Source organism: Schistocerca serialis, chromosome 2 (genome assembly GCF_023864345.2).
Source record: "Schistocerca serialis cubense isolate TAMUIC-IGC-003099 chromosome 2, iqSchSeri2.2, whole genome shotgun sequence".
Lineage (NCBI taxonomy): Eukaryota > Metazoa > Arthropoda > Insecta > Orthoptera > Acrididae > Schistocerca > Schistocerca serialis.
Window position 1 is genome coordinate 490,592,037 of NC_064639.1, and position 26,500 is coordinate 490,618,536.

At 40.9% G+C, this 26,500-nt stretch overlaps 1 protein-coding gene and 1 non-coding gene across 2 annotated transcripts in view; both read left to right on the top strand.

The window, feature by feature from the left end:
* Positions 1 to 26,500, top strand: part of LOC126456117 (uncharacterized) — a 117,234-nt gene that overhangs the window by 66,532 nt on the left and 24,202 nt on the right. The gene's annotated exons all lie outside the window — the stretch shown is intronic.
* Positions 18,262 to 18,353, top strand: Trnai-uau (transfer RNA isoleucine (anticodon UAU)). The gene is given in 2 exon segments: positions 18,262 to 18,299; positions 18,318 to 18,353. It is a non-coding gene; the product is annotated as a tRNA-Ile (tRNA).

Sequence of the window (26,500 nt, forward strand, 5' to 3'; positions counted from 1 at the left end):
AACGTACCCATTCACGGACAACTCCTTCACTCCTAACTCTTGGTACGTACACGGCACAAAGCTCACGATGAATAGCTGCTGCAGAATATCCTTTGGCTGTAAAAAACCTTATGACAGCACGCACTTCACATTTGGCGGGATTTTCTATTGCAGCACACATTTCAAACTGCCACAAAAACTAAACTAGCGCAGGTACGACGTTCACTCGACCACGGCTTGATGCCGACTGACCTGTTGAGTCCGTGAACGCACAGATGGCGTCGCTACTCCCCCCACAACCCGCACTGTGACCAATCGGAGGTTACTTTCTGAACCGCCCTCGTACAACACAAATCACGCTGTAACTTAATACGTAGAAAAGACTTTATCATTATTCGAGTCAGCAGAAAATGTTTACGGCGATATGTTAGTATGCGAATCTGCGATTAGCAGTAAGGGCACATTTGTACGATGAAAATGATACTGAGATGCTACAATGTGAACCAGTAAAGACTCAAACAAGACCGTGTCAGTCACTCTTAATTTTGTTTCTGCAACAGGTCAGGTTATCCCACGTATAGGTGACAAACTCTGGAAACATTCACATCTATTAAATATCTGGCAGTATGCAAACGGACCGTTTTAAAGTGGAACTACTACTGAAGGTTCCAGATGAGATCCATTGGTACAACTTCCGGAAAGAGTAGTCCATTTACGGATAAGACAGCTTAAAAAAAACCCATGTGTCTACTCCTTATCGAAGAATATCGTATCGTTCGGTACTTTGCTCTTTCGGCAATTGGAATACGTGGCCTATCCTCGGTCAATGGCCTGACTGCTGCGTTGCCGACTGTCGAAAGATCTGCAGATAACTACCCGCAGATAACGCTGAGCACGCGATAAGCTTCCACACCTTACTGACCCACATCCGCTGCGGCCAAGGGCGTCGCAACAACTAACTGTTACATCCCTCAATCACTTACTGTAAACCTTTCCCCAGATTCTCACCCTGCAACATTTTCTGTGGGCGCTCTAGCGTCTAGAAGTGCAGTACGGAACTAGAGGCACAATTTAATAACGAGTCACAGAAAGCCCTCGGATAACTGTCCCGAAATAAGGGGGTACAGGTTAGTGCTTCAATGTCACTTACTATTTTATCCCTTCAATTTTCAGAAAACTATCTATAAGAAAAGAACTTTGTTGAACGCTAGGTACTAGGGGCGTTCAGTAAGTAATGCAACATTTTTTTTTCTCGGCCTATTTCAGTTGAAGAAGTGCAGAATTTGTTGTGGGACATCGTGGAACATTCCCGCTTCAGGCCCTGTAGCTTCATGAAGTTCCGATGGGTGGCGCCACTATACGTAGCATCCAAAATGGCGTCTGTAGCGAAGCAGTGTTCCAAGCAGAGAGCTGTCATTGAGTTTCTTTTGGCTAAAAACTAGAGCATCGCAGATATTCAAAGGCGCCTGGACAATATTTACGGAGAGCTGACAGTGTACAAAAGCACGGTGAGTCGTTGGCTGGGGGCTCTGTCATCGCCGCAACAACATCGCGCAAACCATGTCAATCTCCCACGTACTGGCCGTCCGCACAGAGCTGTGACTCCTGCAATGTGAGATTCTCATTCGAGGTGGTCAGTGGATCACAATCAAACACCTCGCTGCTCAACTGGACGTCTCTGTTGGTAGTGCTGGTACTCTCGTCCACCAGCTGGGGTACTCAAAGGTGTGTGCCCGTTGGATTCTTCGCCTCCAAACAGAAGACTATAAAGACCAACGGAGGACCGTCTGCTCGAAACTGCTTGCGCTTTACAAGGGCGATCGTGACAATTTTTGTCGAACATCGTCACAAGCGATGAAACATGGGTTCACAACTTCGAACCGGAAACAAATGGGAAATCTATGCAGTGGCGCCACATCACCTCTCCTCGGAAGAAAAAGTTCAAAGCCGCACCCTCACCAGTAAAGTCACGGCGACGTTCTACTGGGACCCTAAAGGGATTATTCAGTTTGATTTCCTCCCTCACTATGCAACGATCACCTGTGAAATGTATTGTGCTACTCTCATTGGACGAAAGAAACAGCTTCAGCGTACTCTTCGCCACAAAAAAAGCGAACTTCGCCTACTCTGTGGCAACGCGAAGCATCACAGAAGCCTGCACAACCGAGAAGAGCTCACAGAACTTCAGTGAATTGTTCTTTCTCATCCAGCCTACATCTCGGCTCTCGCATCTTTTTGGCCCAATGAAGGCTGCACTCCGTGGGAAGCAGTACGTGGCTGATGGGGGGTTATTCATGTAGCAAGACGTTGTCTCCGAGGTCGACCATTGGAGTGGCACCGTGCGGGTATGCAGGCCCTCTCAGTAATATGGCGTCAGGTCGTCGCATTGAACGGAGATTATATTGAAGAACAGGGAATTTTAGCCAAAAGACTTTGGAATCCTGAACAAAACCAACCTGCTTTCAGAAAAAAGTGTGTTGCATTACTTACTGAACGCCCCTCGTATTACGTGACCAACCAGAGCACAAGGTATTCCCTTAGCTGCAAGAAGTGTATGTAATTGGATTCTAAGCGTAGACCTCCTTTTCCAGCAGCTGAGTCTGTTGTACCTGCAAGATAGTGTAGTTAGGAAAATAAGATATTTTTTTTGGTCGGCACTTCAGTGTAGAGACTGATTTTAGAATCGGATGAAGGAAGTCGCACTAGAGACCTCCATAAGCAGTTTTCGCTAGTTTCTACAGCTTTTATTGTTGTTAGGTATGAGGTTGGCTGAATACTCTCTTTGAAATTCTGAACATCGTAGGGATGAAATACTGGGAGCGAAAGTCTAGTTACAACTTGTACAGAAACCAGCCAGCAATTATAAGAGTCGAGGGTGTAACGTCCCCTCTCTGTTTTTGTTTTTTTGTTATTGTTTTCTGTTATTGTAGTTGTAGAGATATGAACTTATTGTAGCGGTTTGCTTAGTCAGCCGTACTTCGGAATTTTTTGACATTAAATGGAGCCTGAAACTTGCGTAATAAATACATCGCGTGAAGTGCGATTTGCGGCATAAACAAAAATTAATTGCAGAGATACAATCCACAGAATATTAACAGAAAAACTTTAGAACAATGCGCACGACTGACTAGACACATTCAGAGGGTACGTACATTCGCGTACGAGTTGTTGCGATCTGATGAGAAAGATCTTTCTCAATTCTTTTTGTGTAAAATAATTACGCCGTAACAAACTCGGAGATTGCGAACGTACAATCAGGGTAGAGGCACGTACTTTCTATCATTCCCCGTGGCCTGGGTAAGAGAATTGCAACTATTTAAATTTAAGGATATTTCTTTTTCATTCGGACTCCTATTTTTATACGAAAAGGAACATTGCAGGAAATTAATCTTAGTGGCCACCAAAGGAAAGCAGTGAGCACAATCACGTACCTCTATTGTTGAACAGCGCCGTCGTAAAGATCGTCGCCTCCATCTAAAATTCGCCTTCTCGAATTAACAGAATAATTTGTACTCCATTGGTATGGGATTTAGGCTTGATCTTGGCAGAAATTATAAAACACATTTTTCTTCATTTAACACCTTCATTTAACACACACATAGACATGAAACTATACAGTACGTCTTTACGCCAGCACATCAGAACAAAAGGTAGTTAATACTAGAAGTAATAAAAGAATCTCGAAATTAGTCCTTTGTCTCTCAATGATAAAGAAGTTTTTTAGAGTATTCCTCTGGTATGACAGTCGAACAAATTTTCTTCTTGTATCTTTGAGATTAAATTACATTTTTTAGTTCCTTTTCAAGGGGCATGAAAGGGCAGTAGTGTTTGACAAGGGTTGTAACCTATCCCCGATGATATTAAATCTGTACGTTGAAGAAGAAGTAAATAAAATAAAAAAAAATTCGGAGTAGACAGTAAAGTTCAGGAGAAAGAAATAAAAACTTTGGAGTTTATCTGTTTGCCAATGACACTGTAATTGTGTCAGCGACAGCAATGGACTTGGAAGAGCAGTTGAACGGAATGGACGTTGCCTTGAAAAGAGGATATAAAATGGACATCAAGAAAAGCAAAACAGTAAAGGAATGTAATCGAACTAAATCAGGTAGTGCTGATGGAATCAATGGAAACGAGACACTTTGATGTAGTAGATGAGTTCTATTATTTGGGCAGCAAAATAAATGATGATGACAGAAGCAGAGAGGATATCAAATGTAGACTGGCAACGGTAAGAAAAACATTTCTGAAGAAGGGAAGATTGTTAACTTTGAATACAGATTTATGTGTTAGGAAGTCTTTTGTGAAAGTACTTGTGTACCAATGAGTGGAAGTGAAACATGGACGATAAACAGTTTAGACAAAAAGAAATAGAAGTTATCGAAAAGCGGCGCTAGAGAAGAATGTTGAGGATTAGATGGATAGATCACGTAACTAATGAGCAGATACTAAATAGAATTGGGGAAACAAGAAATCTGTGCCACAACTTGGTTAAAAGAAGGGATCGGTTGATAGGACACATTCTGAAACATCAGAGGATCACCAGTTTAGTATTAGAGGAAAGTGTGGGGGAGGGAAGGGGGGGGGGGGGTAAAAATCGTAGGGGGAGACCAAGAGATGAATACAGTAAACAGATTCACAAAGATGTAAGTTGCAGTGGTTATTCGGTGATGAGGAGGATCGCACTCGATAGAAAAGCATGGAGAGTTACATTAAAAACGTCTTCGGACGGAAGACCGCAACAACATGTATGAAGTTGTGTTTTGCACAGTATTTCTAAATATTACAAGTTGTGAACTTTTAATGTATTAAAGCTTTATTTAGTATATTCTTAATTCTTCACGCACATAATTTTATGGTTAGTAAAATGCGATATATTTTCAGAACAATTTATGTAATACGTGGACAGTTAAGCCATACTTCGTCAATTCTGCACCATCTTTTACCTAGAAAGAGAAGGAGGAGTATGTGATACTTGTAAATGAACTGAGTTTCTTAAATCTCTTAACAATTTTTATCTGTCTTGAAAATGAAAATTTGTGTTGATTTTCAATAGCATCTACTGCAAAATGTATTTAACTTGGAACTGGTTTTAGATAATGCTTCTGCTTAATTTGATTTCAGTTACTGATTATTGGTGTATAGTAGAGTAATAATGTAACAGATAAACTATTAAATAAAGTATTTACAAGATTTTCTCGATTGCAATGCGTTTAAATTTCAGTCACATATTTGTTTCTAGTCACCGTGCTGTACCTTGGACCATAATTTCATATTTAGGAAAACTTTAATTTTCCGGAATCAATTTTGTAATTTTGGATAAAGTCTAAAGCACATAAAAAGTGAATGCCATTATTTAAAAATGGAATAAGAAAATATATTAAGTTTCTATTACAGGACTGACCTGAGGCGAAAGTCTGGGATGTCTACCAAACAGCGATACTCACCCCTACAGATATTTGTGGAAATATTTTTTGTAGATGGTGCTCCACAGCTCTTATACACTCCTGGAAATGGAAAGAAGAACACATTGACACCGGTGTGTCAGACCCACCATACTTGCTCCGGACACTGCGAGAGGGCTGTACAAGCAATGATCACACGCACGGCACAGCGGACACACCAGGAACCGCGGTGTTGGCCGTCGAATGGCTCTAGCTGCGCAGCATTTGTGCACCGCCGCCGTCAGTGTCAGCCAGTTTGCCGTGGCATGCGGAGCTCCATCGCAGTCTTTAACACTGGTAGCATGCCGCGACAGCGTGGACGTGAACCGTATGTGCAGTTGACGGACTTTGAGCGAGGGCGTATAGTGGGCATGCGGGAGGCCGGGTGGACGTACCGCCGAATTGCTCAACACGTGGGGCGTGAGGTCTCCACAGTACATCGATGTTGTCGCCAGTGGTCGGCGGAAGGTGCACGTGCCCGTCGACCTGGGACCGGACCGCAGCGACTCACGGATGCACGCCAAGACCGTAGGATCCTACGCAGTGCCGTAGGGGACTGCACCGCCACTTCCCAGCAAATTAGGGACACTATTGCTCCTGGGGTATCGGCGAGGACCATTCGCAACCGTCTCCATGAAGCTGGGCTACGGTCCCGTACACCGTTAGGCCGTCTTCCGCTCACGCCCCAACATCGTGCAGCCCGCCTCCAGTGGTGTCGCGACAGGCGTGAATGGAGGGACGAATGGAGACGTGTCGTCTTCAGCGATGAGAGTCGCTTCTGCCTTGGTGCCAATGATGGTCGTATGCGTGTTTGGCGCCGTGCAGGTGAGCGCCACAATCAGGACTGCATACGACCGAGGCACACAGGGCCAACACCCGGCATCATGGTGTGGGGAGCGATCTCCTACACTGGCCGTACACCACTGGTGATCGTCGAGGGGACACTGAATAGTGCACGGTACATCCAAACCGTCATCGAACGCATCGTTCTACCATTCCTAGACTGGCAAGGGAACTTGCTTTTCCAACAGGACAATGCACGTCCGCATGTATCCCGTGCCACCCAACGTGCTCTAGAAGGTGTAAGTCAACTACCCTGGCCAGCAAGATCTCCGGATCTGTCCCCCATTGAGCATGTTTGGGACTGGATGAAGCGTCGTCTCACGCGGTCTGCACGTCCAGCACGAACGCTGGTCCAACTGAGGCGCCAGGTGGAAATGGCATGGCAAGCCGTTCCACAGGACTACATCCAGCATCTCTACGATCGTCTCCATGGGAGAATAGCAGCCTGCATTGCTGCGAAAGGTGGATATACACTGTACTAGTGCCGACATTGTGCATGCTCTGTTGCCTGTGTCTATGTGCCTGTGGTTCTGTCAGTGTGATCATGTGATGTATCTGACCCCAGGAATGTGTCAATAAAGTTTCCCCTTCCTGGGACAATGAATTCACGGTGTTCTTATTTCAATTTCCAGGAGTGTATTTTTGCAGATGGTGCTCCACAGCTCTTATATTAATGGGGAAGGACGTCGTCAAATTGTCAAGGCTGGTACACAGCAAATTTTTTTCCATTTACGTCTTGTTTCAGTCACAGGTAATCGCCACTCCGATGCAGTATTGTAAATATGGCATGGATCAGTTTGTCGGCATCAGACTTGCAATCGAGACACAAGAACCCATTACTTTGAGAACTATGACTCTATAAATACTTCCGTTTGCTGATAGGAAATGTGCGAATAAATTATGAGCACCCACTGTACTGCGCATTATGGCTCTAGCTACTGTTTTTATTCGACTGTTAACAGGGAAGTCAACAGTCGAGTGTCGAAGCCTTACGCACACCTGACTAAAGGTTTGACTCCATGAAAACTTGCTTGGCCTTTAGTATGCGAAAGTGACTGTTTTCCGAAATTCATCAAGAGCCGTCGTGAACAACACGTTGGGCACACACAACTTCTTCGCACGTCTGATATTACGTATCGACCTATTTGTTGAGACTCCATGCTCAATACAAAGGGCTGCTGTATCTGGCCTGTGTGTCTCCTATCAAAGAACTGCGTTTCCACGCTACGTCTCATTGATGATGATCTATGATTCCTAGTAGACTACTGCTATAGCATCTTCTGGCAGATTGAAGGTGCCTTCTGGATGACGCCAACCGGGTGAGTACCCGAGAAATGTTCAAGATTTTCCTACAGTGGTAAGATCTAAAATCACACGACGGTGTCTGTTACTAGCGTGTACCAAGACTGCCTCAACTTGAGCAATCTCTCTAGCAAAGGTGGATGCGGATTCGGCTTAGCTGAGGTTCCTGTTTACATACACTACGATTTTGAGCCAGGATAAGTCAAAAATCGAACCAAAAGGACCATTACAGCGATCACGCGAATAAAGAAAACACCCTCGTGCTGTTCGTAGACTTACGCCGCAATCACCAAGGAGATTTTTTCAGTCAATGCGCACGAAGTTACTTAGTGGCCATACCCATCTCGACTGTAAAGTTATTGTCAGTAGCCACAGAAAAATAAGATAATATAGGAAAGTAGGGGTAGGGGAATGTGAAGATTGGACTCGATTGTCTAGCTGCATCTACATCTACATGGATACTCTGGAAATCATATTTAAGTGCCTGGCAGAGGGTTCATCGAACCACCTTCACAATTCTCTACTTTTCCAGTCTCGTATAGAGCGTGGAAAGAATGAACTCATATATTTCCGTACGAGCTCTGATTTCCTTATTTTATCGTGGTGATCGTTCCTCCCTATGTAAGTCGGTGTCAACAAAATATTTTCGCAGTAGTAGGAGAAAGTTGGAGATTGGAATTTCGTGAGAGGATTCCATCGCAACGAAAAACGCCTTTCTTTTAATGATTTCCAGCCCAAACTCTGTATCATTTCTGTGACACTTTCTCCCATATTTCGCGATAATACAAAACGTGCTGCCTTCCTTTGAACTTTTTCGATGTACTCTGTCACTCCTATCTGATAAGCATCCCACATGGCGCAGCAGTATTCTAAAAGTGGACGGAGAAGCATAGCGTACGCAGTCTTCTTAGTAGGTCTGTTACATTTTCTAAGTGTCCTGCCAATAATACGCAGTCTTTGGTTAGCCTTCCCCACAACATTTTCTATGCGTTCCTTCCAATTTAAGTTGTTCGTAATTGTAATACGTAGGTATTTAGTTGAATTTAGGGGTTTTAGAGTAGACTGATTTATCGTGTAACCGAAGTAGAACGAGTTCCTTTTAGCACTCATGTGGATGTCCTTTCACTTTTCGTTATTTAGGGTCAACTGCCACTTTTCGTACCATTCAGATGTCTTTTCTAAATCGTTTTGCAGTTTGTTCTGATCTTCTGATGACATTATTAGTCGATAAACGACAGCGTCATCTACAAACAACCGAAGACGTCTGCTCAGATTGTCTTCCAAATCGTTTATATAGATAAGGAACAGCAAAGGGCCTATAACAATACCTTGGGGAACGACAGAAATCACTTCTGTTTTACTCGATGACTTTCTGTCAGTTACTACGAACTGTGACCTCTTTGACAGGAAATCACAAATCCAGTCACATAACTGAAGTTACTTGTTCCTTTTTGATTGTTATCTTGTAACCTAACAATAGCTGTGTATTTCGTGTCACAGCATAAATTTAAAAGATACTAAATGTGCAATCTCAATGCTGTTTTTCATTATTTGTTTTGCGGATCTTCTTCACCCATGCTTCACGTTACAGCCCGATGGCTGCAGTAACATGTTCACATGGTATTTATCACTTTTCTTTCATCCAGTCTGATTCCTTATCCAAGTGGGCAGAATACACAGTCACTGAACGCCGTTTATTTCAGCTGTGGTCAGCCAACCATGTACATGTCCTTCATATTTTATCATGTATATGGCAGTAAACGTCTACCATAACTGTTCATATTTGCCATATTATTAGTTCCCGAGACTGGCATAAGATTAACAATACGATTCCAAGAACATACTAAAGGCACGAAATCTACAAAGTTAACCTTCTGCTAAAGTACAAACATCATCAATAATAATATGAATCTCCTCCACCGTGCTCAAAAAGGCAAGCTAAAGAATGTTCTTGAGGAGATTTAAATTTACAGTTACCTCCGAAAAAAGAGCCCGACAGTTTACTCAAAGAGCAATCGGGTTTGACGGGAAAGCCTGTTACTACTTGTTTAATCACTTTCTCTCAAAGTACTCGATTTTGTTACATGTTTTTGTAAATGATTGATTTTTTTATCTTTCTCTTTATCTATTGTTCTATTCGTTGTATTGCGTCATCCTGGATTATTACATCCATAGAATGTGTTCATTCATTTACTATTTTGACTTTCCTGGCATGTGCAACATCTAACATACCATCGTCGCGCAGCAGCACTACTGCCCAATGTAACTTTGGTCGCTTAGCGTCGGACGCCAGCCTCGTCCACGAGCCACGAGGAACTTCGCTGGCTTTTTCACAGTACCGAAACGCATTCTGCATCTACATCTACATCTACATCTACATTTATACTACGCAAGCCACCCAACGGTGTGTGGCGGAGGGAACTTTACGTGCCACTGTCATTACCTCCCTTTCCTGTTTCAGTCGCGTATGGTTCGCGGGAAGAACGACTGCCGGAAAGCCTCCTTGCGCGCTCGAATCTCTCTAATTTCACATTCGTGAGCTCCTCGGGAGGTATAAGTAGGGGGAAGCAATATATTCGATACCTCATCCAGAAAGGCACCCTCTCGAAACCTGGACAGCAAGTTACACCGTGATGGAGAGTCTGCCACTTGAGATTGCTGAACATCTCAGTAACGCTATCACGCTTACCAAATAACCCTGTGACGAAACGCGCCGCTCTTCTTTGGATCTTCTCTATCTCCTCTGTCAACCCGACCTGGTACGGATCCCACACTGATGAGCACTATTCAAGTATAGGTCAAACGAGTGTTTTGTAAGCCAACTCCTTTGTTGATGGGCTACATTTTCTAAGGACTCTCCCAATGAATCTCAACCTGGCACCCGCCTTACCAACAATTAATTTTATATGATCATTCCACTTCAAATCGTTCCGCACTCATACTACCATATATTTTACAGAAGTAAGTGCTACCAATGTTTGTTCCGCTATCATATAATCATACAATAAAGGATCCTTCTTTCTATGTATTCGCAATACATTACATTTGTCTATGTTAAGGGTCAGTTGCCACTCCCTGCACCAAGTGTCTATCCGCTGCAGATCTTCCTGCATTTCGTTGCAATTTTCTAATGCCGCAACGTCTCTGTATACTACAGCATCATCCGCGAAAAGACGCACGGAACTTCCGACACTATCTACTAGGTCATTTATATATATTGGGAAAGGCAATGGTCCCATAACACTACCCTGTGGCACGCCAGAGTACTTTAACGTCTGTAGACGTCTCTCCATTGAGAACAACATGCTGTGTTCTGTTTGCTAAAAACTCTTCAATGCAGCCACACAGCTGGTCTGATATTCCGTAGGCTCTTACTTTGTTTATCAGGCGACAGAGCGGAATTGTATCGAACGCCTTCCGGAAGTCAAGGAAAATGGCATCTACCTGGGAGCCTGTGTCTAATATTTTCTGGGTCCCATGAACAAATAAAGCGAGTTGGGTCTCACACGATCTCTGTTTCCGGAATCCAGTTGATTCCTACAGAGTAGATTCTGCGTTTCCAGAAATGACATGATACGCGAGCAAAAAACATGTTCTAAAATTCTACAACAGATCGACGCTGAAAATGCTCTTAATGAATGTCATTCTTATGATATTGAAAGTGATGTTTCCATAGAGGAACTGAAGGCAGCAAGAAACATTACTCGACATTCTGGTTGCTAATAAATACCCGTCAGAGAATCCTGAGCTGATCTGCAGTGGCCACAGCTTCTCTGTACACCGTTACTAAAGTAACAGCAGCCAGTTAATATTTTTCTCACCATTACATGGTAGGCTTGTTGTAGTTGTTTAGCGCGCACATTCCGTATCTGTCTCCATTCTGCCCGCTCCGCCGTCCCCCCCCCCCCCCCCCCCTCGCCTTTTTTTTCTGTCTGTTCATCACATTCATCAGTTATTTAGTCCCTATAGCATACTACTCTGTGCCAATATCCATTTGTACTACATTTCGGCCTATACATTCTTATACTTTTAATCTTCGAGTATAAAGTAATATAAGATTTATTTGTTCAAAGTGTCTTTGTGTATTTTATTATGCTTGTATTTTTGTGTAGATATGCAGGTGTAGAAGGTCACATTCTTTGGAAAAACAGTCTATAAGCTCTCCCAGTTATTGTTGTGTGGATCATCTATGTAACCCTAAGTTATCTGAGAATGGCATAGAAAGCCGATTAATAAAGAAATATAAAATAAATATTGTTGTGGAATATCAATACTGCATATTTAAGTTTTTAACAAATACTCTTATGTATTATTTTATGTTAAATAAATGACAAATCACGTATTCAAACCGAACTGTAAGAGCTTCCGTTGCCACATATGAATATACAGGCAGCTCAGAAGAGCTTGCAACGATGTTGCAGGTTAGGTTGTGCTGACAAATAACTATTAAGAAAATGAAATTCCATATGATGCGCCGTTTCCGAGTTAATTAGTGTTGAATTTAGCCAGCTGAGTGCGAAAATTCAAGCGTCCCGCCGGAGACGGTATTCTCAAACGTGTTCTCCATTTGGTTTTCTAAAACCGAACAAGAGAGCGATACAACAGTTCAACACGGAACGGTAAACAGGATCGAACCCGAGCTAAACGCTAATCAGTATCGTGCGCTATGCTATCAACTGACACTAACTGTACGTGGCACGCACCTTGAATTTGCACGCAGCAACCTGATTGGCTAGCTTCAATGCTAATCAAATCGGCAACAGAGCAACGTATCGAATTTTTTCTGAACAATTATTTCTCTACATATCCTACCATGGAACACCCTTAAAAATTTTTTCAAATGCTTGGACCGCCCTGTAGAACGACAAACTACAGTGGTTAGTCTTCCGATAAGAGATTCAATGAAACGCTGAGTCCCAGCATATTTTGACACAATTATCAGCCAAATAATTGACAGCACTTTTAAATTTCATGCAGTGTATTTAGATTTTGTTTGTTTGTTAATGTAATTTAATCATATATATCCCTGTATAGCAGATCTTACTTCTAGGGCTACTGACAATGGCTTAACAGTCGAAATGTGTATAGCCACTAAATAATTTTGTGCGCATTGAGAATAAACTTTTTAGGGATTATGGCACAAGTCTCCGAGCTATTCCTTCTGGACAACGAAACCAGGCTAAATACCCGAAAAATATTAAAGATAAAACTGTCGTCATACCGAGTCCATGTTGAGGTATGTTATGAGATGAGGAAGCTTTCAGATTTAGTCAATGACGAGAAGTTAGCGATAAGGAAACTATCGTATTTCGTGAAATTTCAGTTACTGGTCTACACTATATTTCCAGAACTAGTCAGTCAAACTACCTGAATCGCGAGCATTGTTTCCTGACTTGTTTTTCCTTCGGGTATGGGTGTGTGTGCCGTCCTTAGCGTAAGTTAGATTAAGTAGTGTGTCAGCTCATGGACCTATGACCTCATCAATTTTGGTCCCATAAGACCTTACCACAACTTTCCAAAAAAATTTTCCTGCCTTGTTTCTTTTTCTCATTGAAAGCTTCACATCTTTTCTTAGTACTTAACACGGTTGTTACACATCGCTCGAGGTTACCGAGGTAACACCGTAAGGTCTACAGAAATGTGTTTCATATTGTTTGGTTGGCTGCTCTCAGTGAAGATCGCATAAATTCACTGAGAAACTGTGGGGAAAGTTCCACGCAGACAAGGTAGTGGTTTCCAAACGTATTGTATGAATATGTAAAAAAGCCACCGAAAATGTTTCTCTCTTAAATATAAACGGGACCTATATAGGACGAACAGATATTATTTAAAGCAGAAACAGAACTCAGAAGCAGATCCTTGACATTAACGTGAACGTGATGGCTCTGAGCACTGTGGCACTTAACATCTGAGGTCATCAGTCCCTTAGAACTTAGAACTACTTAAACCTAACCAACCTAAGGACATCACACACATCCATGTCCGAGGCAGGATTCGAACGTGCGACCGTTGCGGTCGCCCGGTTCCAGACTGAAGCGCCTTGAACCGTTCGGCCACCCCGGCCGGCGTGAACGTGATGTATAAGAGAAGAATATATAATGGCCTGGGTATATTTTTGTTGCCTTGGTGCGAAAAATGTACTCAAATAATCATGTAAGTACGGAATGAATTGTCATTAAAATTACTTTTCTCAGAATTTGATTTTTAATTCCTCCCTATGTGTTGAAATTAAATCTTCACGAAGATTAACACTTAGTATGTGTTCCTACAGCATTGTATTTGCCTACTTTATTGAATATGATATTGCATTATTTATCTAAATAATTTTCAGTATTCGTTAATTAACATCGTTATACTTTCCCTTACGCTATATGGTCACAAAACAATGTAAAAGAAGAAAGATGCACATACAGGGCCTATAATATCTGAAGTAGCTTGACATTGAAGCAGTGCTAAAGGGTTCAATGACATTTTCACTCTGAGTAATTACTCTCCACCCACGCTAGAAATAAACAGACAGGCCAACGACCGTACTGCAGCCCATCTGATTACCTATAGTGGTCGCGAGCTGGAGATAAATGTTGTCCGATAAGGTGCAGTCCACTGACCCACATCGGGCCGGGCCGAGGCCACACTTAATCTGACGTAGGCGTGAGACTGATACGCTGAAGTCAGTTCCAGAACTCGAATATCGCCGGTCACATTCCCAGAATTTATTTTATTGTTGCGTATAATATTTTACGAAAAGCATAAAATAACTTACGCTCTCCACAAGACACAATTTCTTATCCAAAATCACAATTCGGGAAGATTAGAGAATTTGTATTCCCTTTCGACCTGATCAAGCGGGTGGCACGTATTAACGAGAAGTGCCAGGAAGCAGATTGCGGAGGAAAATGTTGAAAGGAAAACAGCTCACTGCAGCACATACTGGGGATCACTGAAAGTGTATTTCATCGCGTTAGTTCTGTCAACTTAAAGGATGGCTATTCCAAGTGGCTCCTATGAGCATCAATAGCGTCAAGATGTTTTAAAAGCCATCTTCGTATCCAGCGCTGTATTTAGAATGTATAGGTCCCTAGGCTGGATCTGTGGTGCAGCCCGTTACAGGGGAAAAATAGCATTTTAGAACTTCAGTAAATGCCTGTAACGCAGATTTTAAGGTTCATCATGTTATTGTATAAAATTTTGCTATAAAATCTGTGATTTAATCGACTGACGCTGCTAGCTGGGGCATAGCCACCTACGGTAAACTAACATACGCAAACAAGCGACAAACGTCGGCAAGCCCCTGCATATCAGCAACACTGACTGGTAATTACCAGCTGCTATTAGAGCCGACCAACAGGCCACAGCAAGGGACACCGACGAGCTCGCCCACTGACGCACAAACAAACCGCCAACATTACCTTACACTGTGCATCCGATATATGACCTATCGGACACAAAAACGATACTAAACCTAACTGTTGTAGGTTGCTGACGCTGAACGAGGACTCTACACCAGCACCCAGCGCCAGCCTCCAAGCAGCACAACCGCACAACGACAAGGTATCGACATCCATGATGCCCACTACTAACAAAGCCTATCCTTGCACGACCTATCGCAGGCAGCAAGACATCCTTTACTGTTCGTACCACCCGACCAAACTATCTCAGAGATTTTTTTCCCTTGGCTCTTTCCTTGGCACTTTTTTTCCTCTGCCCTTCAAACCGCTACCCTGCGTTCGATTTCGATCCAATCTATCTCCAGATGGGCGCGTATTAATGGTTATACTTAACCAGACGTACGCAAACATCGCAGTATGCAGAGATGGCAGTAGACCTATTGTGTTGGCCATCATGCCGGTGTGGGCGTGGAGGGGCTCCACCTCTTGTGTAAAAAATTGTGTCAAACTGACAAGATGAAAAAATGAAATAAATAAAATTATTAAGGCAATCGACACCACTGCTATCAATTAGTAACAGGAAACACTGTCTACCAAGAGTATGTCCCTACGAGGTAGCAAGATTTAACGACTTCATAATATGAGGAAGCCGATACTTGTAAACGCACAAACGGCATTGCCATTCTAATGTTTTATGTCTAATATGGAGGTGTTGATTAGAAATTGATTCTTACAAGCATCTATGTTATGTCTTTGTTGTTGCGTGACGAGTAGGGAATGAAAGGAAAAGAGACGGTGGAATTTCATGTCATAATGTACTTTATATCCCTAGAATAACAGCTGGTGAATCATGTCATGTACGGATCTAGATTAAATAGGTGTCTAGATCAATTATTATTGCTTTCTCTGACTTAAGCTTACTGCAACACCTCTCATGGGTGCATAAACACCCCGTGCGGATTAAATTCCAAGTCTATATAGAAGAGTTGATCACAACTTTCAAACGACATCGGCAGCTTTTCAGTTTCGCTTCGGAGTACACTTTCAAGATGGAGGCGCTGCAGCACTGCAGCAACGCCCATATGGTGACCACCAGGCTATATAGATGGCTACTGGACTGCCTCTCTGCGGTGCCTCTGTAGACAGCACATGTGACAGTGTTTCATGATTCTAGAGTCCCCCATTGAGTTTTACACATCTCAACAAAAAAAAATGGCTCTGAGCACTATGGGACTTAACATCTATGGTCATCAGTCCCCTAGAACTTAGAACTACTTAAACATAACTAACCTAAGAACACCACACTCACACACATCTCAACAGTCAGACAAGCATTAATTTTGTCACCCTTGATTTACTCCGCGGAAGGCACTGGCAGTTTTTATCTGTGTCTGATGAGTTCATAAGACAGTTATGTTCTACTGTTGCTGCTGAATGTGTTACCAGAAATTTTGCATTATTTTATTTATGTTCCTAATTTCTAACACTCTGACCAGAATCTTCCAGGTATAATTATCGAATCAGATTCATGTCACCGCCGCCTTCCATCACCACTCATGGTACGTACTATGTATAATTAGGAAGTAGTACAGTACTCTTTTCAACTGATGGAATTCCTTTGGAATTCCTTTTGTGTGGCGCTGCGATGAGATTGAGTGGTGTACGATGTCTGTGTACTTTATTTAACCGCAGTGACGAGCATTACTCGAAAGTTATTCAATAAGTTATCGGTAGGGTAGACGCAAAATAAAGTCTGTAAACGAGTAGTCACAGTTAACCTGCTTAGTTGACGCAAAGTAATGAAGACAAGCTATCTTGTACGATCTCTGTCTTGCAGCGATCACGAACTTATTAAATAGCGTAATCTTTAGCACCCGTCAGGCAATGTATACAAGTATTTCACGTAGCGGTATCAGACGTGTTTCACATTTTACACTCATTATCATTTCTATATATGAGACTTTGATATGAATGTTAAGTATGAAACATCTCTGATAAATGAAAGAAACATATAAAATGTAACCAAGACTTTGAACATGGTGTTGTTCAATAAGAAAAGAAGAATAACCCGTTCGTATTTAGAGCTTGCGCACGTGTGTTACAATGTTTTTCATGGATCTGCGCTATGCTGGTTAAAAAAGAGCACAATTTCATTTCACCACTCGTCTACAACAACGAAAAATAAAAGCTTGAAACTGCAACCTTTTACGAAGGGGGCTGACGGTAACGCCACTGAAAGCCATAAAAAATAAAAACAAATTTCATTTTTAACTCTTTCTTTTTTAGTACTCTTGCACAAATAGAAAGTCTAAAATTGAGGTAATTCCGTTTACGTCTCCATATTAGATACAGTAATACTCGCTCGAAAAGTGCTTTCATCATTTCATTATGTCATGTAACTTTGAAGTCACTTCTGGAGTAAATAATAGAAAATAGGCGATTCTACCGATATAGCACCTATCACACAGGCAAACTAGGTACGAGTTCATGTTGGGTGAGCAGCAAGCCGCGTCGTCCTTCCTACGATTTTAACCTGTGGAGTGATTTCAAGGTTCAAGTTTAACTACATAATTCTCACTCACTGGAAGGTCTAAAGCATAACAATGGAAACGATGCTGCTGCCAACCTTCAGAGAGAACTTCTATTCGTGTGTCACAGTTCGATGTATCGGTCACAGCGCTGCAGCAATGTCAACAGTGCGTACTTCCAACATCTACGTACTTACAAGAGAAGTTCTCTTTTTTATTGACTTGTACAACTTGTATCATATAACACTTCTAAACATTATCCAGATCTGGCATATTTCGACCACACTGTGCAACAAGAAATCTGTGAATAGTGTAGGCTCTACTGTCAGAGGTGCCGCAAACGTAACATACGAAATGATCACATGTCGAATTTTCATGTTAGCTATACAACAGAAGTACATCACCACTAAGGAATCAATCATGGTCACAAGGGTGTGAACTTCAGAGCTGACCGTTTGAAGGATGGCGCGTTGGTGTAAGTCGAAAGGCTGTAGTGTCCTCTAAGCATTACATCTCACTTTTTATCTGGCATAACACGGAGAGATCTGTATGTGTGGAACACTCGTGAGTTGCAGTTTACTTCAGTGGACAGCAGCGTAGCGTCAGTCAAATAATATATCGTTCCAGAAGTAGTGCTACAGAAGAACACGCTTTTTAGTGATCGTAGCTGCTCTACATAGTTTGTTTTCATGTTTACATGAGCCTGAAAGGTGACAGCCGACGGAATCCTGGGAACGCCACAGAGATAGTATATCACTCTGGGCGCGCAGCCAGCGCGTAGCTCCAGTGGCGCAATCGGTTAGCGCACGGTACTTATAAGGCAGTAGCCGTGAGCAATGCCGGGGTTGTGAGTTCGAGCCTCACCTGGAGCATCGTTTTATTCTTCTCTGTACTGCTACGGGTTCTTGGTTGATACGGAATATGACAGCCGCGTCGCGATATCTGTGGAAATGAGCAAGGTGGAAACAATGACGCATAGGTATGGACAACAAATCTGCTGAACTGTCATAGTGAAAAAATTATAATACAAATTTTCTACGGTGACATCATCATAAAGTGAAGATTTTACACGTCTTATATCGTCACATCTTGTAATTCAATAAATTTTATTAGTTGTCTCATACATTTGAAACATGGAACAAAAAATTAAGTGAAAAATACGTAATTTAAAAGAAAATTAATCCACAAAAGTAGAAAACTAAATTTAGCACACATTTCAAATGTTCGAGTTAAAAATTTGCTTTATTGCAAATTTGTAATTTTATGTCATTACATGAGTTGTTGGAAACAATGTTGTCGAATATTTCTTGACAAAGTATCTTTGTGGCACAATAAACGCTTTAATCAAAATTCTTTATTAGTTAGCAGTAACTATTCACTTGTTACTAAATTCTGTATTTGTACAACAAAGTTATCGTACATTTTTCATCAATTTTTACTGATTTCAAATAAGTACGATTCAAGATCAAACTTTTTACATATATATTAAATTTTCTGAAAACAAACAACACAAAACATATTATTTCATTGCTAGATATTAGTGCAAATCATTTGGACAGTAACTAGACAACAACTCCATTAGCGTGATTTGTAATAGCGCTATGAAAACTTCTTTGCAAGTAATACATACAAAAATCACAATTTTATGTGTCAAATATACTATTTTAAGTGTTAATGATTAATAACCATTAGTTTAGTCTTCTTCATTTTACCTACACACGGTAAATCCTGAATGTCTTACCACACTTCATATCTTATTGTTTGTTGTTTCAGTACTGCTATGTTCGCAATTGTGGTATCAACGTTCGATACCACACTTGTTAGGGGTTGCAGTTATCGACCGCGGTCCATACTAGTATCGCTGGACCCGCGAGTCGATACTAGCGCCGCTAGCGCCGGTCTGCGGCTTACAACACATCTCCAGTGTGTGCTCGTCCTTTCTTGCACAGAACAAGAAAAAAGAGAAACGCAACTCCCGTGTTAAAAGTGCGAAACACAGACCGACAACAACACCTCCAGTGGTATGGAGATGAACTAAAATATGAAAACATTGCGGGTTGCATCCCCCCCTCCCCTAGTTTACTTACGTTGTAGGTTTTTATTTTTCTTTTAATTCAATTACCTTATTTTTCTGGGCATGCACTGTAATTATTTTGGCTGGCATCATAATAAAATAATTGAAAGACAGTTATAGCACACTGTAATACAGCATAGAGAAACCTATTCGGTAATATTTTCAGTCTATTTTTGACGTTTGTGTCTGATAGACAAGAAAACGTGATAGGAACAGTGACTGTCAGGCGCAAACGTCAAAAATAGACTTTTAAATTGACATTCTTATACTGTTATCTATCAACATGTAAAAGCTCCAGCATGTTTTACGGCTCATAAGAACTAGATGAAACACCTAAAACTGAGAGTAAGACGAAACAAGCTTGTGGTGTAAATAATTGAAGCAAAAGGAAAATAACATTGTAGCAGCTAAACTGGACTACAAATATTGCTGAATAATGTCATAATTTTTACGTCATACAAGCTGCTAGATCAATGGAGAAAAAAAGCCTATTATTAAGAGAATAAACAGCAGTTAAAGAGGTTCTATTAAGAATTATTTATCACAGTATTAATTAATGAAGAATTCTAAAATATGTTACAACTATGTTTCAGGACTATAAGTTCTGGGTAACCGCCCAGCATATTTGCACTACTGACCATTAATTTCTTAAAAAGGTTCCCACATCTTACTACTGTAAATGCTTCAACACAAAAAAACATCAATACCAAGTACCAAAAGCAGGAAAGTTGGATAAAAAACAGTGAAATGAAAACAAAACTTACTTTTTATTTCTGAAGCACACAAGAAAAATTTTCTTTTAACCGTTATAAAGCTCTAGACCGTTTACTGAATTTGTCTTTAACAATATCAAGTCTTTATTTATTGATGATTTATTTCCAATCTTTCACATACTTGTAAATCAATAGAGGTACACATTGTCTTAAAATATACTGTTCAGAGAAATGGGCTTTGCAAAATGTTATTTCCTCTGGAAACTTAAACAGTGAATAGAATGTATTCTCCAATTGTCCCTGGTGTCCACATTTATCTAAGAATGCATACAACTGACTATGAACATTTGCTACAAAGGACATTAAGTTGTCGCTAGCATACAATAATTTTGGGTTTAAAGCATCATATTCTTTGAAACTTGTAAATAAATGATGCTCTGTGAGTGTTGGTGAGGGCAGAGTTGTTTTACAGTCACTACAGTTGGTTTACGGCTGAAAGCAAGGGGAAACTACAGCCGTAATTTTTCCCGAGGGCATGCAGCTTTACTGTATGATTACATGATGATGGCGTCCTCTTGGGTAAAATATTCCGGAGGTAAAATAGTCCCCCATTCGGATCTCCGGGCGGGGACTACTCAAGAGGATGTCGTTATCAGGAGAAAGAAAACTGGTGTTCTACGGATCGGAGCGTGGAATGTCAGATCCCTTAATCGGGCAGGTAGGTTAGAAAATTTAAAAAGGGAAATGGATAGGTTGAAGTTAGATATAGTGGGAATTAGTGAAGTTCGGTGGCAGGAGGAACAAGACTTCTGGTCAGGTGACTACAGGGTTATAAACACAAAATCAAATAGGGGAAATGCAGGAGTAGGTTTAATAATGAATAGGAAAATAGGAATGCGGGTAAGCTACTACAAACAGCATAGTGAACGCATTATTGTGGCCAAGATAGATACGAAGCCCACACCTACTACAGTAGTACAAGTTTATATGCCAACTAGCTCTGCAGATGACGAAGAAATTGAAGAAATGTATGATGAAATAAAAGAAATTATTCAGATTGTGAAGGGAGACGAAAATTTAATAGTCATGGGTGACTGGAATTCGAGTGTAGGAAAAGGGAGAGAAGGAAACATAGTAGGTGAATATGGATTGGGGGACAGAAATGAAAGAGGAAGCCGCCTGGTAGAATTTTGCACAGAGCACAACATAATCATAACTAACACTTGGTTTAAGAATCATGAAAGAAGGTTGTATACATGGAAGAACCCTGGAGATACTAAAAGGTATCAGATAGATTATATAATGGTAAGACAGAGATTTAGGAACCAGGTTTTAAATTGTAAGACATTTCCAGGGGCAGATGTGGACTCTGACCACAATCTATTGGTTATGACCTGTAGATTAAAACTGAAGAAACTGCAAAAAGGTGGGAATTTAAGGAGATGGGACCTGGATAAACTAAAAGAACCAGAGGTTGTACAGAGATTCAGGGAGAGCATAAGGGAGCAATTGACAGGAATGGGGGAAATAAATACAGTAGAAGAAGAATGGGTAGCTTTGAGGGATGAAGTAGTGAAGGCAGCAGAGGATCAAGTAGGTAAAAAGACGAGGGCTAGTAGAAATCCTTGGGTAACAGAAGAAATATTGAATTTAATTGATGAAAGGAGAAAATATAAAAATGCAGTAAGTGAAACAGGCAAAAAGGAATACAAACGTCTCAAAAATGAGATCGACAGGAAGTGCAAAATGGCTAAGCAGGGATGGCTAGAGGACAAATGTAAGGATGTAGAGGCCTATCTCACTAGGGGTAAGATAGATACCGCCTACAGGAAAATTAAAGAGACCTTTGGAGATAAGAGAACGACTTGTATGAATATCAAGTGCTCAGATGGAAACCCAGTGCTAAGCAAAGAAGGGAAAGCAGAAAGGTGGAAGGAGTATATAGAGGGTCTATACAAGGGCGATGTACTTGAGGACAATATTATGGAAATGGAAGAGGATGTAGATGAAGATGAAATGGGAGACACGATACTGCGTGAAGAGTTTGACAGAGCACTGAAAGACCTGAGTCGAAACAAGGCCCCCGGAGTAGACAATATTCCAGTGGAACTACTGACGGCCGTGGGAGAGCCAGTCCTGACAAAACTCTACCATCTGGTGAGCAAGATGTATGAAACAGGCGAAATACCCTCAGACTTCAAGAAGAATATAATAATTCCAATCCCAAAGAAAGCAGGTGTTGACAGATGTGAAAATTACCGAACTATCAGCTTAATAAGTCACAGCTGCAAAATACTAACACGAATTCTTTACAGACGAATGGAAAAACTAGTAGAAGCCAACCTCGGGGAAGATCAGTTTGGATTCCGTAGAAACACTGGAACACGTGAGGCAATACTGACCTTACGACTTATCTTAGAAGAAAGATTAAGGAAAGGCAAACCTACGTTTCTAGCATTTGTAGACTTAGAGAAAGCTTTTGACAATGTTGACTGGAATACTCTCTTTCAAATTCTAAAGGTGGCAGGGGTAAAATACAGGGAGCGAAAGGCTATTTACAATTTGTACAGAAACCAGATGGCAGTTATAAGAGTCGAGGGACATGAAAGGGAAGCAGTGGTTGGGAAGGGAGTAAGACAGGGTTGTAGCCTCTCCCCGATGTTGTTCAATCTGTATATTGAGCAAGCAGTAAAGGAAACAAAAGAAAAATTCGGAGTAGGTATTAAAATTCATGGAGAAGAAATAAAAACTTTGAGGTTCGCCGATGACATTGTAATTCTGTCAGAGACAGCAAAGGACTTGGAAGAGCAGTTGAATGGAATGGACAGTGTCTTGAAAGGAGGATATAAGATGAACATCAACAAAAACAAAACAAGGATAATGGAATGTAGTCTAATTAAGTCGGGTGATGCTGAGGGAATTAGATTAGGAAATGAGGCACTTAAAGTAGTAAAGGAGTTTTGCTATTTGGGGAGCAAAATAACTGATGATGGTCGAAGTAGAGAGGATATAAAATGTAGACTGGCAATGGCAAGGAAAGCGTTTCTGAAGAAGAGAAATTTGTTAACATCCAGTATTGATTTAAGTGTCAGGAAGTCATTTCTGAAAGTATTCGTATGGAGTGTAGCCATGTATGGAAGTGAAACATGGACGATAAATAGTTTAGACAAGAAGAGAATAGAAGCTTTCGAAATGTGGTGCTACAGAAGAATGCTGAAGATTAGATGGGTAGATCATGTAACTAATGAGGAAGTATTGAATAGGATTGGGGAGAAGAGAAGTTTGTGGCACAACTTGACCAGAAGAAGGGATCGGTTGGTAGGGCATGTTCTGAGGCATCAAGGGATCACCAATTTAGTATTGGAGGGCAGCGTGGAGGGTAAAAATCGTAGAGGGAGACCATGAGATGAATACACTAAGCAGATTCAGAAGGATGTAGGTTGCAGTAGGTACTGGGAGATGAAAAAGCTTGCACAGGATAGAGTGGCATGGAGAGCTACATCAAACCAGTCTCAGGACTGAAGACCACAACAACAACAACAACAGTTGGTTTCAGGTGTTACACCCATCGTTCGTAGGATGTAACCAGCTACATATGCTAGTGCTTGTCTGTCATTTCTTACATCAGCCCCACCACTACCAGCAGCAGCTTCATTATCGGGAAGAGCACAATATAAAGCACTTTGATCCATAATGGAATGGTCTGTTGTGGAGTCAAGGAAGTTGTCATCACTAGCTCCCAAAAATTGCCTTAAATTGCTTAATGGCATGCATCTATCATCCTCACAATCACCTAGTGACTTTGTAGGAAAGGACATGTTATTGACCATAACTGTTTTCAATGCTGCTTTGAACTGAAAGCAAGTTGGGTTGGTGTTTGCAACACCATGCTGCCTCACACAACAAAATACATTCTCCACTGGGTCTTGATTGAAAACCCTCATGCTTAAAAAATTAAAGACATTTTTAAAAAAATCTGTTCCAAATGAACATCAATAATCTCATTGTAGTTTGCCACCCACTTATGAAACTGAACATATTTGTCCTATCTCCCCCTGTGCCTAGCTCCAACACTTTCCAATTTTCCATTTCCTTTAACAGACTGTACTGCATTTCAATATATGAGGACTCTGCAGAGAAGGCATAATTATAAGACTTGCCATATTGTGGATAACAATATGAACTGTTCAGTGAATCAAATAAACAATCCATCTTTTCAACAAATTCTGCAGTCTATATTGCCCCAGCAGGTAAGATATTAAATGCCACATAAGTGTCAGTAACTGCAGCAACTGTATGACTAAGCTGGGCTACAGCTACCTTGACTTTCATTTTAGTAAAAGAATCCTTTAATTCAAAATGATTCCTATGCAGGTTTGGCAACGTCTTAAACATCTTCTGCTGATCCAGAAGAAAAGCCCTGTGAATATATTCAAAAGTGGCCTCTTTTTTTAAACCCAAACTGTATTTTATTTCCTAGCAGAGCATTTCTAGTATTTTTAATAGATGTGAGACATCATAAATGACTGCAATAGGTTCATCTTTGACTACAAAATGAAATGGACTGGACTCAGCAGATTTCTCACAGCAGAGTTCCTTCAGTGCTCTCTGGTTGGTTGCACCCTGGTCACAAACTGTACAAACTTCCTTTAGCCCTATTTATTGCAATTGCCTTATGACATAGGTAATAAGACTTTATAAAGCAATACTTGAAACTGAGTTGTGAGTGAAATAATAAGCAACAACCTGCTTCTAGCTTTTATGTGTGCCTCTAACCATGAAAACTAATGCATGATTTGCATGAACATTTGATCTCCCTAAATGTCCTAAATCCTGAAACCCTGAAATTTATTGTTTGCTTGCATTTTAATACAACCCTCTTTCTAAAGACATTTCATCAAACAACAAAGCACAATATTTGTCACTGTTGTTCATTACTTCAACTTCTGCTTTCATTACATTCATGACCAAAGTATTCAATCCTGGTTGAAAAGGTATAGAAGACAACAGACATTTCAGATACCTCACAGAAGGAAGATAAAAATGAACTGACAAATATTTGTATAGGAGGGGACTTCATTTGTATAAGGATAAAGCAAATACTTTGTCCTCGGTTGTCCATCGCCTTGCATTTGCTGATTGATGAGCATTTCGTAATTGGCTGTTTATGAAATCTTTGGGAACAGAGTTTAAATTAGATTCTATGACAGAGAAAGTATTGCTGTCATATAAATCTTTAAGTGCTTGCAGTTCTGATTTTTCATGATGTAGCTTTGGTTTCAGTTTTGATAGCCTTGTCAGAGTATTCCTATGAATCTTGTACATTTTTGATTTTGTTGGAGTTAAGTCTGCTTTTGAAATCCCCGTACCTAAAACCACACTTTCCTCATTACAAAATGTTTCAGATAAGAATGTGTGCTCACTATCTGCAGATTCATTTTGAGGGGAGACAAAAAATTTAAGAGGTACATCAGTCAATGAATTACTCTGCTCAGCACAACTAGTGCTAGGTAATTCTCTAACACCAGGTTCACCTCTGATATTGGCACCTGTATAATAAAGATTTTCCATGGCACCACTAGTGCTTGGTAAGTCTAATTCACTATTAACACCAGTTTCACCTGATCCACTTCTGGTACAAACACTTACATGAGAACTACTTGCCACAGCACATCTACGGCTTTATAGTTCATTAACACCAGTTTCACTTCTGGTATTAGCAGTTGTAAAATGAACAGTTGCCATAGCACCACTAGTGCATGGTAGGCCCAATTCACTATTAACAACAGTGACACCTGATTCATTACCTATTTTGGCAATTTCACAAGGAACACCTGTCACATGTTTTGGAAACACACCCCTGTTTAGCCTATGCTTAATTTTACTCATAAAATCGTCTTCGAAAAAATGATCTTCACAAACAAAATAAGAAGCACAGTTCACATCTGGTGACAGTTTACTACCACTCTTCCACTTTAGAAGCAACTCTTGAGGTTGTTTTGGAAACCTGTAGTAATGCTTGTTGCAAATTTCCTCCGTTGAACTCACGGAATAGTCAGATGAACAGCCGGGGAACTTGCAGGAGTATTTCAATGTCAATATTTTGTGTTGAATTTTCTGAAGAAATCATAAACGTCTTCATTAAATAAAACTACTACAGACATATCAAAGTTATTTAAATAAACAAACGGAACCCACACTGCTTAATTCATGATAGAAGAGAATACATTTC